Here is an 18,067-nt window from a genome sequence, read left to right on the forward strand (position 1 = left end):
CTATTTTTAAGCTTTTTGGAAAACATAGGGAAGGGTTATCACCCCTGTATAATTTGTTTTGTCGTCCATCTTTTTTCATCTCACTTGCTGTTGTCTCCTTCCGTTTGCAAGTAGGAGATGTTTGTAAATTGGATGTTTGAAAGTAGGGGCCTGCCCTATATGCTCTGCAGAAATGGCGGAACAAGGTGTTGGTTTTGCCACAACATTGTAAGCCCTCAAAGTGACTCTTGGTGGGCGCTGGAGCGCCCTGCTGTGAACGATTATATCAAGAATTGTAATTACATGCCATTGTTGAACAGTGGTAGAAAAATTGACCTTTGGTGGTTGTGGTGCTGGTGCCACAACACTATAAGTCCTCACCGTTACTCTGGGTGGGCACAGGAAGGGGCCTTCCTGTGAAATATTATATCAAGAATTGTAATTACATGTCCCTGTTAAACAGGGGCAGAAAAATTTGGCCTTAGGCACTGCTGCTGGTGCTACCACACTGCAACCTCTTCCATATACTCTAGTTTTATTGCAGGAATTAGTCCTGCTGCAAAGCATTGCATCAAAAATTGTAATTAAATGCTCCTGTTAAACAGGGGCAGAAAAATTGGGCCTTCGGCACTGGTGCTGGTGCCACCACACTGCAACCTCTCCCATATACTCTTGTTTGATTGCAGGAATTAGCCCTGCTGCAAAGCATTGCATCAAAAATTGTACTTAAACGCCCCTGTTAAACAGGGGCAGAAAAATTGGGCTGATGGCATCAACCAGAACCAGAAATGTTCTTCCAACATATCAGCGGAGGAGGAAGAGGATAGACAATCAACATAACAGGACAGTCACTCAGCATCAGCATAGGCAGTCTTGAAGGGATGTGATATTTCAAAAAAAATTATTCTGTTACATCAGCTTCAGGTGCTTGGTAGCTGTGGGTGATCCAAGACTGATTCATCTTGATGAAGGTCAGTCGATCAACTGATTCGGTGGACAGGCGCACCCTGTGATCGGTAACAAAGCCACCAGCAGCACTGAAGGTGCGTTCCGAAAGAACGCTGGATGCAGGACAGGCCAGTAGCTCAATTGCATACTGTGCAAGCTCTGGCCAGTGATCCATCCTCAAGACCCAGTAAGCCAGAGGATTTTCAGTGGGAAAGGTGTCCAAGTCTGACCTTGCCCCTAGGTATTCCTGCACCATGTAAATCAGACGCTGGCGATGGGTGCTGGAACCGATCATACCTTGGGGCTGCGGACTAAAAAATTGTCTGAAAGCATCAGTCAGACGGCCACCTTCTCCACCGCTCCTTCTGACCGATGCCTCAGCAACACGTTGTCCAGGACCAGGAGTTTGTAACCTCCCAGTCTCTGGGAACGCGTTGCACAGACCTTTCTGCAAGGCCTCCCGGAGATGTCTCATCCTCTGCTCCCTCTGTGATGGCAAGATAAGGTCGGCAACCTTACCCTTGTACCGTGGATCAAGGAGAGTGGCCAGCCAGTAATGGTCCCTCTCCTTGATCCGAAGAATACGAGGATCCTTCCGCAGGCTTTGCAGGATCAGGGAGGCCATGCAGCGTAGGTTAGCTGAGGCATTCGGTCCGGAGTCCTCTGGGTCACTAAGGACAACATGATCCGCAGCTACCTCCTCCCAGCCACGTACAAGTCCACGTGTTTCTTGGGACTGTAAATCATCCCTACAAGACTGCTGCTGCTGATGCTGATGCTGAGTGCCAGCCTCCACCTCCATGCTGACACAATCATCCTCCTCCTCCTCTTCCTCCTCCTCCTCCTCATCCTCTTCCTGTGTGATGGGTGGCACAGCAGGAACACTGTCTGGATAAAGGGGGCCTTGAGAGGCAAGGAAGTCCTCCTCTTCCTGCTTCTGTTCTGCCTCAAGTGCCCTGTCCATTATTCCACGCAGCGTATGCTCCAAGAGGTGGACAAGAGGTACAGTGTCACTGATGCATGCACTGTCACTGCTCACCATCCTTGTGGCCTCCTCAAACGGTGACAGGACAGTGCATGCATCCCTGATCATGCCCCACTGGCGTGGTGAGAAAAAACCGAGCTCCCCTGACCCTGTCCTGGTGCCGTAGTCGCACAGGTACTCATTGATGGCCCTCTGCTGCGTGTGCAGCCGCTGCAGCATGGCCAATGTTGAGTTCCATCTGGTGGGCATGTCACATATAAGGCGGTTCTTGGGCAGGTTCAACTCCTTTTGGAGCATTAAATGATCGGCAGAAATGCACACAGACTTTCCTGGCCTGCTTCAGGACATCCTGTAAGCCGGGGTACCTGCCCAAGAACCGCTGCACCACCAGGTTAAGGACGTGAGCTACACAGGGCACATGGGTCAGTTGTCCCTGTCGGAGGGCGGAGAGGAGGTTGGTGCCATTGTCGCAAACCACCATTCCTGGCTTAAGCTGGCGTGGCGTCAACCACCTCTCGACCTGCCCCTGCAGAGCTGACAAAACATCCGCCCCAGTGTGGCTCCTGTCCCCCAAACAAACCAGCGCAAGCACGGCATGGCATCGTTTTGCCTGCGTACTTGCGTAGCCCCTGGAACGCCTACGGAGCACCACTGGTTCTGAGGACAGAGCACTGGAAGAGGCCATGGAGGAAGAAGAAGAGGAGGGGGTGGAGGAGAGAGGTGTGTCACAACCAATAGTAGCATTTTGGAGGCGTGGTGGCGGAACAACCTCCAACACTACTGCACCTTGTCCTGCATCCTTCCCAGCTGCCAGAAGAGTGACCCAATGGGCCGTGAAAGACAGGTAATGTCCCTGTCCATGCCTGCTGGACCATGAGTCAGCGGTAATATGCACCTTACCGCTGACCGCCCTGTCCAGCGAGGCAAGGACATTGCCTTCCACATGCTGGTAGAGAGCCGGAATCGCCTTCCATGAGAAAAAGTGGCGTTTGGGGACCTGCCACTGAGGAACCGCACATTGTACAAACTCACGGAAGGGGGCAGAGTCTACCAACTGAAAAGGCAGCAGTTGAAGTGCTAGCAATTTAGCCAAGCTAGCATTCAACCGCTGGGCATGTGGATGGCTGGGAGTGAACTTCTTTCGCCGGTCCAGCAGCTGGGGCAGGGACATTTGCCTGCTATAATCGGACGTGGGTGTAACGCTAGCAGAGTTCCCGGAAGCACTTGGCTGTGACACACCTAATTCTACACCTTCATTCCTCTCAGAGCAGGTTTCAGAGAGGACTGAAGGTCTAGTGGGGTTGGAGATGCCAGCTGATGAGGAGCAAGGAGAGCTCCGCTTTGTTCTTTGGTGTAGGTCTCTGAGGTACGCTTGCCAACGAGCTGCATGGCAGGTCAACATATGTCTGGTCAAGCATGTGGCGCCCAAGCGGCTGATGTTTTGGCCACGTGAGATACGCTTGAGACATATGTTGCAAATAGCAGCGGTGCGATCTGATGCACTCGTCTCAAAAAAGGCCCACACCAAAGAACTTTTAGAATAACGCGCAGAGGCAGCGCTCTGCACAGGCGGAGCTCTGCGGTGTGATTCAGTCGGTGTGCTGCCCCTAAGCTGGCCCCCGGAGGGCATCCTGCCTCGTTGGACATGTGCCTCCTCCTCCTCTCTCCTTCCAGGCACCCACGTGGAGTCAGTGCCCTCATCATCCCCTCCCTCTTCATCGCTGTAGCAAACCTGGCAGTATGCTGCAGCTTGTGGAACATGACTGCCAGATTGCTGTCCTTCTTGAGCATCCCCTCTCTCTGCGCTCACGCTACTGCCTTCCTCTAGCTGAGTGTCATCATCAGAGCCCACAAAACACTGGGCATCCTCCTGGAGCATGTACCCAACATTGTGCTCAAAGAGTTCAGGAGACTCCTCAGGAGGACATGGTGGGTCTAGGGAAGGAGTCACTGATGATGACATTGAGAGGAGGGAAGACGATGCGTTGGCAGCTGCTTTGCTAGTACCCTGAGACTGGGTGAGAGAGGATGAGGAGGATGAAGAGGGCTTGGTCATCCACTCTACCAAGTCGTTGGCATGTTGCGGTTCAACATGTCCAGCTGCCGAAAAGAAGGACAAGCGTGTCCCATGGCCACGTGCTGATGACAATGCACCGCGTCCACGACCAGCACTGTTGTCTCTAGACACAGAGCCTGCTTGCCCTCTTTTATCGGCTCGCGCCTGTCTGCCTCTCCTTGCTGGCCTTCCAGACATGGTAATGGCCTGAAGGGAGTTGGGTAAAAAAGCAGTTGGGTAGTGTATATTGTGCTAGAGGCACACAACACCCACTAACTCCTGCAGATGCCTTTATTATAGAACACCAGAGATAAAGGGGTATATACAGATGTATACTGTGCTGTGCTGGAAGCACACACAACTTCCAATAACTCCTGCAGATGGCAAGTGGGCTCAAATAGAGAACAGCTATGTAGGTGGATATAGCGGTATGTACTGGGTACAGAGCACGCAGACAGCACGCACTATCTCCTAACACTACTGACTGCAAGCTCTATTATAAAAGATAGATCACTAGCTATATAGGTGAGGTGAATATAGCGGTGTATACTGCGGTCAGGGCACGCAGACAATAACCACTACACAACAGCAAGATCGAAAATCGGCCGAAAACGATCGGTGTGTACTGTGTTGAAGGTACACAGAACACCCACTGCTTCAGACGCCAACACACTACACAAGGCCGCCGCTCTGGCGGCCTTATATTGTGTGGGGCGTGCACTACACAGCTTGAGCTATGATTGGCCACAGGCATCATGCCTGTGGCCAATCATGGCTCTCCTTGCTGCTGGCGCTGCGATTGGCCAAGCATGCGGGGTCACAGTGCATGCTTGGCCAATCATGAGCCAGCAATGCACTGCGCCATCGCGAATCGCGAATTTGGCGCGAAAGGACCAAAATGTTCGGACTTCGCCGAACGTACGAACAGCCAATGTTCGAGTCGAACGTATGTTCGACTCGAACACGAAGCTCATCCCTAATATTCAGCATTTAAAGAAGAAGCCACACATTGTTGAGTATAAAACATTTTACTCCAAGCACATTCACATGTCCATTATAAAAGGGTTTTTAAACAAACCAGCATCTTTGGTGTATAACAACATGTATGTTTGACAGTAGATATAGCCTTTTTTGTAGCTAAAAAGGCATTTTAAAAACATAGCATCCCCAACTCAGGAACTTACAAAGTTCAACTTTGATAAAGTGAAGGTCATATGAGACATTAGTATGTCAAAACTGTGTTGATTTTGCCTTTATCAGATGGGGTGATCTCACCCCTGTAAAAGCCAAATTTTGAAGATGCACACAAATTGGGACTCAAAATGTGGATTTCCATCATGATCCTGTGCCTAAAATGTGTGTCTTTTCCCTACATCTATTTTGATAAAGCCACAAAACACACAGTGGGGTTGATTTACTACAGACAGGTAGACTGTGCACTTTGCAAAGTGCAGTTGCACTCTGCAGGTGCAGTCACTCCGGGGCTGAAATAAGCCACAGTGTGTGAACATGTGCTAGCTCCCATCATGGGTGATCAATGGACGTGTTTCAGGGGTGCAACCCCTTCCTCTCACCTACTTTAGTTGCGAGGAAGGGGTTGCACCCACAAAACGCGTACATTGATATCCCACGATGGCAGATAGCACATGTTGACACACTTGCAATTACTTACTAAATTTTTTATAAAAAGATAAACCATAACGACAACATTTAAATTTTTTGCCTTTTTTATATTTTGGGTAAAATATCAATGGTGTTGGTCAGTCTTTTTTAAACATTATTGATGTTTTGCTTGACCTTCTCTAAATCCTGATGGCACACCATTATTTCGCTGATGAGGACTTGTGCACTTGCATTGTTGAAGTGAGTTTCTTCTTCCATAACATCCACACCACCTAAAAATCAAAAAACACACCATGTATTATAAATATGCAGGCATACATCTATTACCTGAAGCTGTGGTCTTAGACACTGAACTGTTGTGGTCACCATTTCGACCACTTCCTGAACCTCGGAATCCACATCCTCAGGTTGTGTGCTGAGTTCCCCTTCTTTAGGAAGTGTGGAGTTCCTGTTGTCCTCAGATGTGCCAACTCTTTTCTCCCCTATGTGAATAAAGAAAAGGTATACTTAGCAGACAGATATTTGAAGCGAGAAATAGTAATATGAAACCTTGCTTGGAAGTGTCGTCCAATTGTCTGTTTTGGCAGAAGACCAAGCTGAATACTTGATTTTTTTCGATTTCAAAAGCTGGAATACTTACCTGTTTTGTTAAAGTTTAACACATGGAAAGACCCCTAGTATCCACTAGAGCACCTGCGTGGGACACCATAAAAAGGTTGTTCTGGTGTCCCACACTAGTGCTCCTGCGTCCAGATGTGTAAACAGCTGCTGGGTGTCCTCTACTTACACTGAATAAACTTTGCATTTCATTATAGTTACAAACACATCTAGACAACAATGTAATAAACTTATTTTAATAAAATTAGGCATGAACAAAAACGTTGTATTAGTGGTCAAACTAACGATGTTTAATATGATTGATTACTGCACATGTAGCAGCACGGAAGTACTAATAATAGGAACACACGAAAAATGCTTATTTTTTTGGAGCACTTCCTGATCTTTCTATACTGGTCGTGCTCCCTCAATTTCAGGTCTGATCAGCGTTTCTCACAACTTTAATCATGATCTTGCCCTTTTTCACATTTGGGTTTCTGTATGGTCCATACTTCCCATCATAGTCTGCCCTCTTCAAGATGTCAACCATCTCCACCATCTCTACAAAGGACATATTTGAGGCCTTTTATCTCTTCCTGGATGTGGAACTGCCTTGCTCCAGGCTTTTCTCATCATTGCTGATCTCTGCAGGCACCTGCTGTATCTCCCCCATATGCTCTCCCTCTGCCCCAAAACAGAAGAGGTGGGGAATACACTAGAAAGAAGGACAGGGGTGGAGTTTCACGCATGCCCAGTATATATAAAGCATAACATGCGGGCGTCGTACGTACAATCTGTGAGTGGAGGACAGAGGATCATAAGCGCCAATCGTTCAAACTAAGCTACAATTTTAACTTGGGGCATCAGTGGTTAGTGGTCTATGCTGCTTATACATTGAGGCCTATATTGGGACAAGATTAGGAGAGTTTAGTCTGACATTAGGGGTTGTCTTGTGTTGTGTTTTGCAGCTAAAATGGTGGATAAATTCCTCGACGTGTACAGGGAGCTGCCATGTCTCTGGCAAGTGACACGCAGAGAACACTCCAACAAGCTAAAGAGGAAGGCAACGCTAGAGAAACTGTTGGAATTGGTGAAGCCTGTGTATCCCACAGCAGACATCAACTATTTGAAGGCCAAAATTGGTAGCCTGAGGAGCACATATAATAGGGAGCGCAAGAAGGTCCAGGATTCCATGAGATCCAGAGCAGCAGCAGGTGATCTATATGTACCCAGGCTGTGGTACTACGACAGACTGCGTTTTTTTTGTCAGACCAGAGTGAACCCAGGCCATCACTATCTACACTTCCTTCCACATCAGCTGAAGCTCCTAAAGTCCAACCTTGACCTTCCACCCAGGAAGAAGATGTGGAGGAGCCCAGCTTGACCCAGGTATAGCTTTGTTGAACATATTTCTTGTTAAAAATTGAATGATGTTAACTAGGTGCTATTATTGATCACTAATCTCGGATTTAACAAAGTGGTTTACATGTCAATAGACAACAGTAGCCAAAAATGATTGGGACAAGAATGAAAAATGCTGGGGTTAGAATGATAGTCTTTTCTGTTTGTTAACATTCAATTTGCAACAGTCATGAGCTCAAAATTGTGTGTGTGATTGATGACCAAAAAACTAAAACTATATACCATTTTCATACACAGGAAAGCCTCAGCCAGGAGGAGGCTGTGGAAAGGCTGTGGATCAGTTTCAATTGTGGCCACATTTTCAGAGACATCTGTGCAGGTTTCTGCACAGATGTCAATGTAAATCGCAGCCTGAAATCGTAAGTAGTATTACAGACTACTTTTTGAAATCGGTGCGGCGCTGCAAATGCAGCGTTGCACCGATTAGGACGGTGCCATTGCCGCCTATTTGACATGCGATTTAACATGTCAAATCGCATGTCAAATGTGAACCAGGGCTAAATTACTTTTTATGGGGACCAGTGATATTAAATTGATCAATGCTGGTCAGCAAGTGGTTAAAGGATAAGTTCATCTTTTGTTCACTTTTTTTTTTTCTTCTAAATTCCAGCTCCCCTATGCACCAATATAGCATTCATGTACTTTTTTTGCAAAAATATCAAAGCTTTCCATAAAATCTACAGATACGTACCTTACTGTCCTCCATCCGTGATTCCAAACATATCTATTGCTTCCGTCTCACGTCCTTACAGACTGTAGGTTATGACACAGGAAGGAATTGATCAGCTGACCTAATTAGCACACACTCTGCATCATCCACCCTCCCATTCCCAGCTGCATGTTTTTTAAATGAGATGCAATCAGTGATCACCCTTCTCACTAAATACACAATATACAATCAAATTGCATAGTGTATGACCATCTTTATACAAGTACATAGAAAGGAGTGGACAGAAACACTCAGCTGTCAAACCCTGTTCACATCTCTGCATAGTGGGAACTCGCATTCCCACGTGCGTTTTTTTTTTTAGCAAGAGGGAGGCATTTTGGAGCATTTTCACTCAACACATAGGGCAGCCTATCCGCCTGAATGAGCTGCCCTACATGCAACAATCTCCCCAAAGAGGCTTCAGAACTTTTTTTTGAAGCGGAGCTTGATGCATTTCTTGGTGCCGTGCATTTCTGAAATGCAAAGAAATGCACAGATGTGAATGGAGCCTCACTGTTCTTGTGTTACCACACCGATTTCACTTTCAGGCCCCATTCGCATCTAGCATAGTGGGAGAGCACATTTTGTGTCTCTTTTTTCCTTTGGCATGCATAGGACAGCCCGTTGATTTCAATTGGCTGCACTACATGTGGCTTATAGGACATTTTGGTGTTTTGTGGGTTGCTTGTTTTTTATTGTGCGTTTTGCAGCATTTGCTCCTCGTTTGTTCAAATGGCAAAATGTGTGTTTGCTTCTGTGTTTGGTGTCTCATTAACAATTAATGGCACTGAAAGGGCAATTAGTAATTTTAGTTGTATAAAGATGGCCACACACTATACAAAACTGATGCATTGAAATCAACAGGCTTCCCTATGCGTTTCACAGGAAAAATGAGCCACAAAATGTTCGCTCCTACTGTACTAGATGCGAATGGGGCCTGAAAGTGAAATTGGTGCGGTAACACAAGAACAATGAGGCTCCATTCACATCTGTGTGTTTTCTTGCATTTCAGAAATAAGCTGCACCAAAAATCACAGTAAAAAACGCACCAAGCTTCGATCCCAAAAAAATTTCTGAAGCTTTTTTGGGGGTGACTGCTGTGTGTAGGGCAACCCATTCAGGTGGATGGGCTGTCTTATGTGTAATGAGTGAAAATGCTCCAAAACACCTACCCCCCTTGCTAAAAAAAATAAAACATTTAATTAAAAAAAAGGCACGAGGGAATGTGAGTTCCCGCTATGCAGAGATGTGATAGGGGCTTGACAGCTCAGTGTTTCTGTCCACTCCCTGCTATGTACTTGTATAAAGCAGGCCATACAATATGCAATCTGATTGTGTATTTAGTGAGAAGGGTGATCACCGACTTATTGATTGCATTTCATTTAATAAACGTGCAGCTGGGAATGGGAGGGTGGATGATGCAGGGTGTGTGCTAATGAGGACAGCTGGTCAATTCCTTCCTGTGTCATAATCTAAGGAAGCAAGACAGAAGCAATAGATACATTTGGAAACATGGATGGAGGAAAGTAAGGTAAATGTCTGTAAATTTAATGGAAAGCTTTGATATTTTTGCAAAATAATTACATGAATGTTATAGGGCATACGGGAGCTGGAATTTAGAAAAAAAAAAAAAAGGTGAACTTACCTTTTAAGGAATCAAGACCTGATAAATAAGTAAACAATAGGTTTATTAAGAAAATGACACACATTCAATACCAACACCAGTAAATCATAAACAAGCAAGTGGAAAATAAACATAACAATGAAAACCCTAAGTAAATAACGAACTATACCTAACTAACTAAAAACAAGTGGGGAAACACACATGAGAAAGGAAGGCAGAGACAAGGGGAGCAGGAAGCCAGTTAGTGGCAGCAGGGAACATGTCACTGGATCAGGGTACAAGGATCAGGCTCAGGCAGGGACACGGCTTGCAGAAAAAATACTGAACCATTGGACCTTAGTACAAGGCGGGCTTATATGCCCTCAGCACCATCAGTCCTATCAGGTGCAGCCTAATTACCTGTATGGTCCATCTGCTGGGAGACACTCGCTGGTGGTCACCAGAACTACACCCTTTGGTTCTAAAAACAACAGTGCCACCAAACAATGACAAAAAGTCCTGACATAAAGAGTGCATGTTACAGAGAGGAAGGAAAGCTGAATAGTGAAACAAGGTTAACTGCAGTCTGGTGATGTGCAAAGTAGCTGTAGATGTTCGCTTCTTGCAATCGCTGAACTGCTAGAGAGGAAGTGCCACTTTACAGGAGGAACCCAAGCATGTGTTCCCCCCCCTGACTCGTGTGTCCCCATAAAGATGCTCTGGTTTTATGCTGTGGTGGGTGTGGATGGAATTTGCCTGTTAATCAATCAGGAGTTAATAACTGGCACACATCTATCACAGCAAACTTTTCACACCACAATCAAACTGCAGGAGAACCAAGGGGCAGGGTTGTAAAGATTAAGATCAGGCCATAATTTAGGTAAGATTTAAAAACAAAATAAACATTATAATATGTGAACAGAGTTAGAGATGGATGTGGAACAGAAGTAATATAAATGCAGGTTTACCTGTGAAGGGAGAGAAGACATGATCAGATGAACAAGAGCGGAAGTGCCACCCAATTAAAGAACGACAATTTATTGGGAGAACACCATGCATCCCTCTGGCATGTACTGCGTTGTACCTAGGCTCTGGCAGTGAACCTGTGAAGTTTTTGAAAAAAAGTTTGCAATTCGCAAACCCAGGAGATTTACAGTGAATTCAGACCTTTACCTCTAGGGCTGGCCCTACCATGGGACCCAGTCGGCCTATTGTCCCAGGCAGCATTTTAAGAGGGGCAGTAGCCGGCAGTGACAAGTTGTACCTGTAAGGTCACCCAAGCCGGCTGTCTCCCAAGATCTGCCTGTGGGACTGCTGTGAAAGGCTGCATCCAATAAGTGTGCAGCTCCTACTGCCTGTGAGACAGTTTCACACTGAGCCAATACTGATGCTTGCCAGAGCCGCTCAGTGTGTGAAACTGTCATGTAACTGAATGCAAAGAGAGACCAGCTGTCGAAACTGAACATTGATTTCAGGGGTGGGTGGGACCCAGCAGCTATCAAACACCAGGAAATGGGATGGGGTCTGGGCGGGCCATTACCTGTATGTGGCCCCTTTCTTAAACAGCCCAATCATTGGCTGGTGTTTGATAGCTGCTGGGTCCTGCCCACCCCGGCATCACCGCTGAATTTTGACAGCTGGTCTCTCTCTGCATGCAATTACATTGCATGACAGTGTCACACACAGTTTCACTAAGTGATAGTATCGGCTCAGTGTGAAATACCCTCTCCTCTGTCAGTGCCAATCAGTGCAACCTGTCAGTGCCACCTGTCAGTGTTTCCAATCAGTGCCACCTATCAGTGTCAATCAGTGTTTCCAATCAGTGCCACCTATCAGTGTGAATCAGTGCTTCCAATCAATGCCACCGGTCAGTGCCAACCAGTGTTTCCCATCAGTGCCACCTGTCAGTGCCAATCAGGGCCAACCAATGCCACCTCTCAGTGCCACCTGCCAGTGCTTCCAATCAGTGCCACCTATCAGGGCTGCCTATCAGTGCTGCCAATCAATTCCCATGCGTGCCACCTATAAGCGCCCATCAATGCTGACTGTCAGTGCTGCCTATCAGTGCCCATCAATGCTGCCAATTAGTGCCCATCAGTCCTGTCAAATCAGTGCCACTAAATGCTGCCAATCAGGACTGCTTATCAGTGCTGCCTATTAGTGCCGAACAGTGCAGCCCATAAGTGCCATTAGTCCTGCTAATCAGTGTCACCTATTAGTGCCAATCAGGGCCCCACCTGTGCTGCCTATCAGTGCCAATCAGTGTCAGTGTTTTCTATTAGTACCAGTCAGTGCCGCCTATCAGTGCCAATCATTGCTGCCTGTCAGTGCCGCCAATCAGTGCCAATTAGTGCAGGGATGGGGAGATGAACTCAGCATGTTTATTAATTCTACATGCCAATCTTTAGTATAATAGGTAAACACCACACTACTATTTACAATAAACTACTGGAGGTAAAATAAAAAGTGTCAGTAAAAGGCCTGTCGGTAAGCACTGTTATGTGTTCTCACACCACAAAAAAAAAAAAAAGTGGAGTGATAACTTACTGATCAATAGCATAACGATAATAGTGGAATAATAATAATGTATGGAAATCTCAACAGGCTTCAATATTATGACAATACCTCTCTCTGATACGCAACTTCACATATAATACACATCAAACTGAAAATGAGAAATACTGTATAAAATGAAATTTAGCAGGGATGGTGAAAACTCCTCCTATAGATATTGGCTATAAAAAAAAAAAAAAAGGTCTTCATCAATTTAAGCCAATATGTATTCTGCTACATATTTTTGGTTAAAAAAATAAAAAAATCGCAAAAAGCATATATTGATTGGTTTGTGTAAAAAGTTATAGCATCCACAAAATAGGGAATAGCCTTATGGCATTTTTATTCTGATTAAGGCTGCTTTCACACTGGGGCGGTATTCAGGCGTTACAGCGCTAAAAATAGCGCCTGTGTAGCGCCTGAAAAAAACCGACCCCTTTCCCTCCAGTGTGAAAGCCAGAGGGCTTTCACACTGGAGCGATGCGCTGGCAGGACGGTGAAAAAAGTCCTGCTAGCCGCATCTTTGGAGCGGTGAAGGAGCGGTGTATTCACCGCTCCTATACCGCTCCTACCCATTGAAATCAATGGGACACCGCGGCAATACCGCCGGCAAAGCGCCGCTGCAGCGGCGCTTTGCGGGCGGGTTTAACCCTTTTTTGGCCGCTAGCGGGGTTTAAAACCACCCCGCTAGCGCCCGCAGACCGCCGCTAAAACGACGGTAAAGCGCCGCTAAAAATAGCGGCACTTTACCGCCGACGCCGCTCCCGCTGCAGTGTGAAAGCAGCCTTACTGATAAATTCTAATGTAGCTATTATGATATAAAAGAATTAATGTGGGGGGCCTTTTGGTGGGCGTGATTTTTTTTGAGGGGGGGGGGGCAGCATTTCATTCTTGGGCTCAGGCAGCACAATGTTTTGTTCTGGCCCCGTTTACCTCAGTAATAATTTTATATTAATAATTTAAAATAATTACTTGCAGGTAATTATGCAGGAAGACCCTTTTTGGGCTGCGATTTTTCAGCACAGCATGTCTTATTGAGGTGAATTTGTAGGCAAAGCAGGTCAAATGCTACATTTTGCTTTTGCATGCATGCACTTTGGCAGCACTGTGTTTGAACAGAAAATGTTGTATTTGACATGAACGCCTGTCTACATGATCCCAAAACTGTCAAAATAATTCAAATATCTTGAAGACAGGGACTGATGTGAATGTATAATATATACAGTATGTAAAGCACTGAGAAAATTTACAGCACTATATAAAACTACCTGTAATCAATAAATAAAATACAGTAAAACCTTGGATTGCGAGTAACTTGGTCTGCGAGGGTATTTTGCAAGATTAGCAACATCCTTTTAAAGATTTTAACTTGGTAAAGGAGCGAGGTCATGCAATACAAGTAGCGCCACGTCACAACTGTGCATAAAGGTGAAGAAAAATCCCATTTTAGTCAATGAGAGCTGTCTTAACCGCTTCCCGACTGGCGCAGGACGATGTACATCGGCAGAATGGCACGGACAGGCAAATGGCCATACAGGTAGGTCCCTTTAAAATTGCCGCCATGCCATTACGCGTGTGCCGGTTGGGACCCTCGTGAGTTCGGCCGCGGGTCCCGCGGATTTGATCGCCACAGGGATACCCGCGATCATCTCACGGGGAGGAAGAACGGGGAGATGCCGATGTAAACAGCATCTCCCCGTTCTGCCTAGTAACAAGTGACACTAATCTCTGCTCCCTGTGATTGGATCTGTAAATCACAGCCATGCCCCCCCCACAGTTAGAAACACACTCCTAGGACACACTTAACCCCTACACTGCTACCTCATGGTTAACCCCTTCACTGCCAGTGTCATTTGCACAGGAATCGGTGCTTTTGTATAGCACTGATTGCTGTATAAATGACAATGGTCCCAAAAATGTGTCAAAAATGTCTGATGTGTCTGCCATAATGTCGCAGTCACAATAAAAAAATAAATAAAAAATAAAAATAAAAAAAAAGCGCTGATCGCCGCCATTACTAGTAAAAAAAAAATTATTAATAAAAATATCCCCTATTTTGTAAACGCTATAACTTTCACCCCAACCAATCAATAATCTCTTATTATGATTTTTTTTACCAAAAAAATGTAGAAGAATACGTATCGACCTAAACTGAGGAAAAAAACTTTTTTATATATATTTTTTCTGGATATTTATTATAGTAAAAAGTAAAAAATAATGCGTTTTTTCAAAATTGTCGCTTTTTTTTGTTTATAGCTCAAAAAATAAAAACCGCAGAGGTGATCAAATACCACTATAAGAAAGCTCTATTTGTGAGGAAAAAAAGGACGTCAATTTTGTTTGGGGGCCGCGTCGCACGACCGCGCAATTGTCAGGTAAAGCGACGCATTGCCGAATCGCAAAAAGTGCTCTGGTCTTAAGCCAGCAAAATGGTCCGGGGCTTAAGTGGTTAATTAAGGCTACTGAAGTTCCTCCGACTTTAGAAAGGTTTCCTCGACTACTTCTAGGCGACTTCTATCTGACTTGTGCCCATAGACTTTGAGGAGGGTTTGTGAAAACAAACACTCATGCCCAAAGAAGCTCAATAAAAATGTACACGAGAGCACAAACAAGCTTCTTCAAGCTGAAATAAAAGCTCAGATTCCTATGCATGATCCCTAGGTCGGATCCTCATCTTAATTGATGTAATTTGGATCTGACATTACAGGAAGATTACCCAGACATTCCCTGAAGTTGCCTCGGAGTCGCATTCCTATCATATTTATATATGGCCTATAGACTGAAGGACTTGCGAATAAATGGTTGTGGTACGAATCACCCAAGTTTCCATTATTTCTTATGGAGAAATTCGCTTTGATATACGAGTGGATTACAAGAAGGTTTCCAGAACGAATTATGCTCGCAATCCAAGGTTTTACTGTATAGCTGTCTTATAACCATGGTAACAGTTTCTGTACAGTTTGCATACAGAATCCTCAAAAATCTGCTTTTGCTATGCTAGCCAAACCCTTCCCCCTCAGCTTTCACGCGGTAGGAAATAAACGTAAGTAGTAGGAAGTGAGCAGAATCCAGGGGTCAGTTGAAAGTGTCAGAAACAGGAGAAGGTCTCTGCAATAATGTTTGCTAAATCTTTATAAAGCATGTCATTGAGTAGGAGGAGATCTGTCTATTGTTCTTTTTCTGAACAAAAGTGGAATTGTTTTAAATAGAACTTTTTGTAACCATGGAAACACTGGGGCAGTCTGTATGCTCTTTTTTATTTTTATAAAGAATGTAATTTCCAATGAGACAGTAACATTTGCAATGTTTTAAATATGGCAAATTTAGAATTTTCTATTGTAGATTTCTACAACCCAAGCATCAGCAACCACTGAAAATGGAAGCAGGTACCTGTCAAAACCAGGTACCCGCTCCCCCTCCAAAAGATGCCTAATGTGGCAACAAAAGGGGCGTGTCCCCTTTTGTTTGGAACTCTGCTTTAATGATGACTTCCAGGCATTGTATATAGATTGTTACATTGGACCAGCTTGGAACAAAGTGTGTATATAATAAACCCGGCTGATGCCCCTGGATGCTGGAAATAACTGAAATAGACACCACTACTCCAGTGATCTCCACTTGTTTTCAGGTGCCATGCTGAGTGGCCTACCTGATGCATTGTGAACACAGAGGATCAGCCACTCAGTAGGGGGCACCATTCAGAGAATGCTTTGCATTTACTGAATGAACGCAATGCATTCCCTGATTGGACAAGGCCTGCCGCTCAGCAGGGGACTTAGAAGCAAGTGGAAATCACCAAGTCATGTCTACTTCAGTGATTTCCAGCTTCCAGGGACATTGGCCAAATATGATATATACATAGTTACACGGCTCCAATCTGGAGCCATGTAACTATGTATAAAAAAATCCATATCTGGAATTCACCTTTAACAAATCATTGTCAGTAAATGATGGGCTGAATCTATCATGAATCAGTCATTTCTTTCTTTTTAAATGGGTGCCACAGAAAAGGGATCAGGCATTTTACTGTATGTGTTCTGCATGCAAATGTACATGCACTTAGAGACAAAAGTGACAACAGAAGACACCAATGGGTTTTGTTCAAAAGGGATGAGTAGTGCCTCTGACATCTGCCCATCTACAGTCAGCCTCAGGTCATTTAACTTGATTAGAAAAGCATTCCTGTAAAACTTCAGCTTTACTGACAACCATAAAGGCAAAAACTCCGCTTAGGAATTTCAGACTAGTTGTTCCAGATTCCGTATGAAGGACAACTAGTCTGAAATGTGTAAGCAGTGTTTGTGCTTTTATGGTCATCCAATAAAGTTGACGTTTTCTGGGAAAGTTGCAGGATGACTGACCTTTTCTATTTAGGTTCACATTGAAGGGTGTGGATCGTGCAATGGATAGACTTGGCATTTGGTCAGGTGAATTGTCTTTGTGGTTTATTGACTCTCAGATCATTCAGACAGACGTTTTTTGGTTTACTCAGGGTTTGCCAGTCAGCGTAAACAATATTGCAGGTGAACAGATGAACAGACTGGTAAAGAAAAGTATTATATCTATAGCCACAGTTGTCAAAAAGATACATAATATTTATCTAAAGATGATCTAGACTATATTACCAAAACTATTGGGACGCCTGCCTTTCGTGAGAAAAACGGCACACAGTTTGGCGTCTCAACCTCCTCTCTGCGAGCCCTACATTTGAAGCTGGCCCTCCAAAATTATATAACACAAACACATACAGTGGATATAAAAAAAGTCTACACACCCCAGTTAAAATGTCAGGTCTCTGTGATGTAAAAATAAATGAGACACAGCTAAATAATTCCCAGAACTTTTTCCCACCTTTAATGTGATCTATAAACTGTACAACCCAATTGAAAAACAAACAAATTTGGGGGGAGTAAAAAACAAAACAAAAAAAAAAAAAACTTAAATGATGTGGTTGCATAAGTGTGCACACTCTCTCATAACTGGGGATGTAGCTGTTTTCAGAATTAAGCAATAACATTTAAACTCATGTTAAATAGGAGTCAGTAGACACCTGCCATCATTTAAAGTGCCTTTGATTAACCCCAAATAAAGTTCAGCTGTTCTTGTAGGTTTTTCCTTACATTTTCTTAGGCCTCTTTCACACTGACGTTCCGTTCAGGCCCGCCTGTCAGTTTTTCAGGCGGACCTGAACGGGTGCTCCATAGAGCTCTATGGAGCGTCGGATGTCAGCGGTGACATGTCCGCTGACATCCGACCCGCTCCGATCCGAAAAAGTGTAACGGAGGAAAAAGCTATTTTTCCATCCGTCTGCGGATCGGATCGGGTGACGACGGGCACTGCGGTCCGTCGTCATCCGATCTCCCATAGGGGAGAGCGGCGCTGTGACAGGTCCGTCCCTGCGCAGTGTGCAGAGACGGAGCTGTCATCTCCCTGCTCAGCGGGGATCGGCGGAGTGATCCCCGCTGAGCAAACGGATATCCACGGGGCGGATCAGAACTGATCCGCCCCGTGTGAAAGGACCCTTACTCGCAGCCTACAGCAAAAACCACGGTGTGTAGAGAGCTTCCAAATCATCAGAGGGATCTCATTGTT

The sequence above is a fragment of the Lithobates pipiens genome, unplaced genomic scaffold (assembly GCF_037356315.1).
Source record: "Lithobates pipiens isolate NorthernLeopardFrog02 unplaced genomic scaffold, aLitPip1_a1.2 Scaffold_8, whole genome shotgun sequence".
Taxonomy (NCBI): domain Eukaryota; kingdom Metazoa; phylum Chordata; class Amphibia; order Anura; family Ranidae; genus Lithobates; species Lithobates pipiens.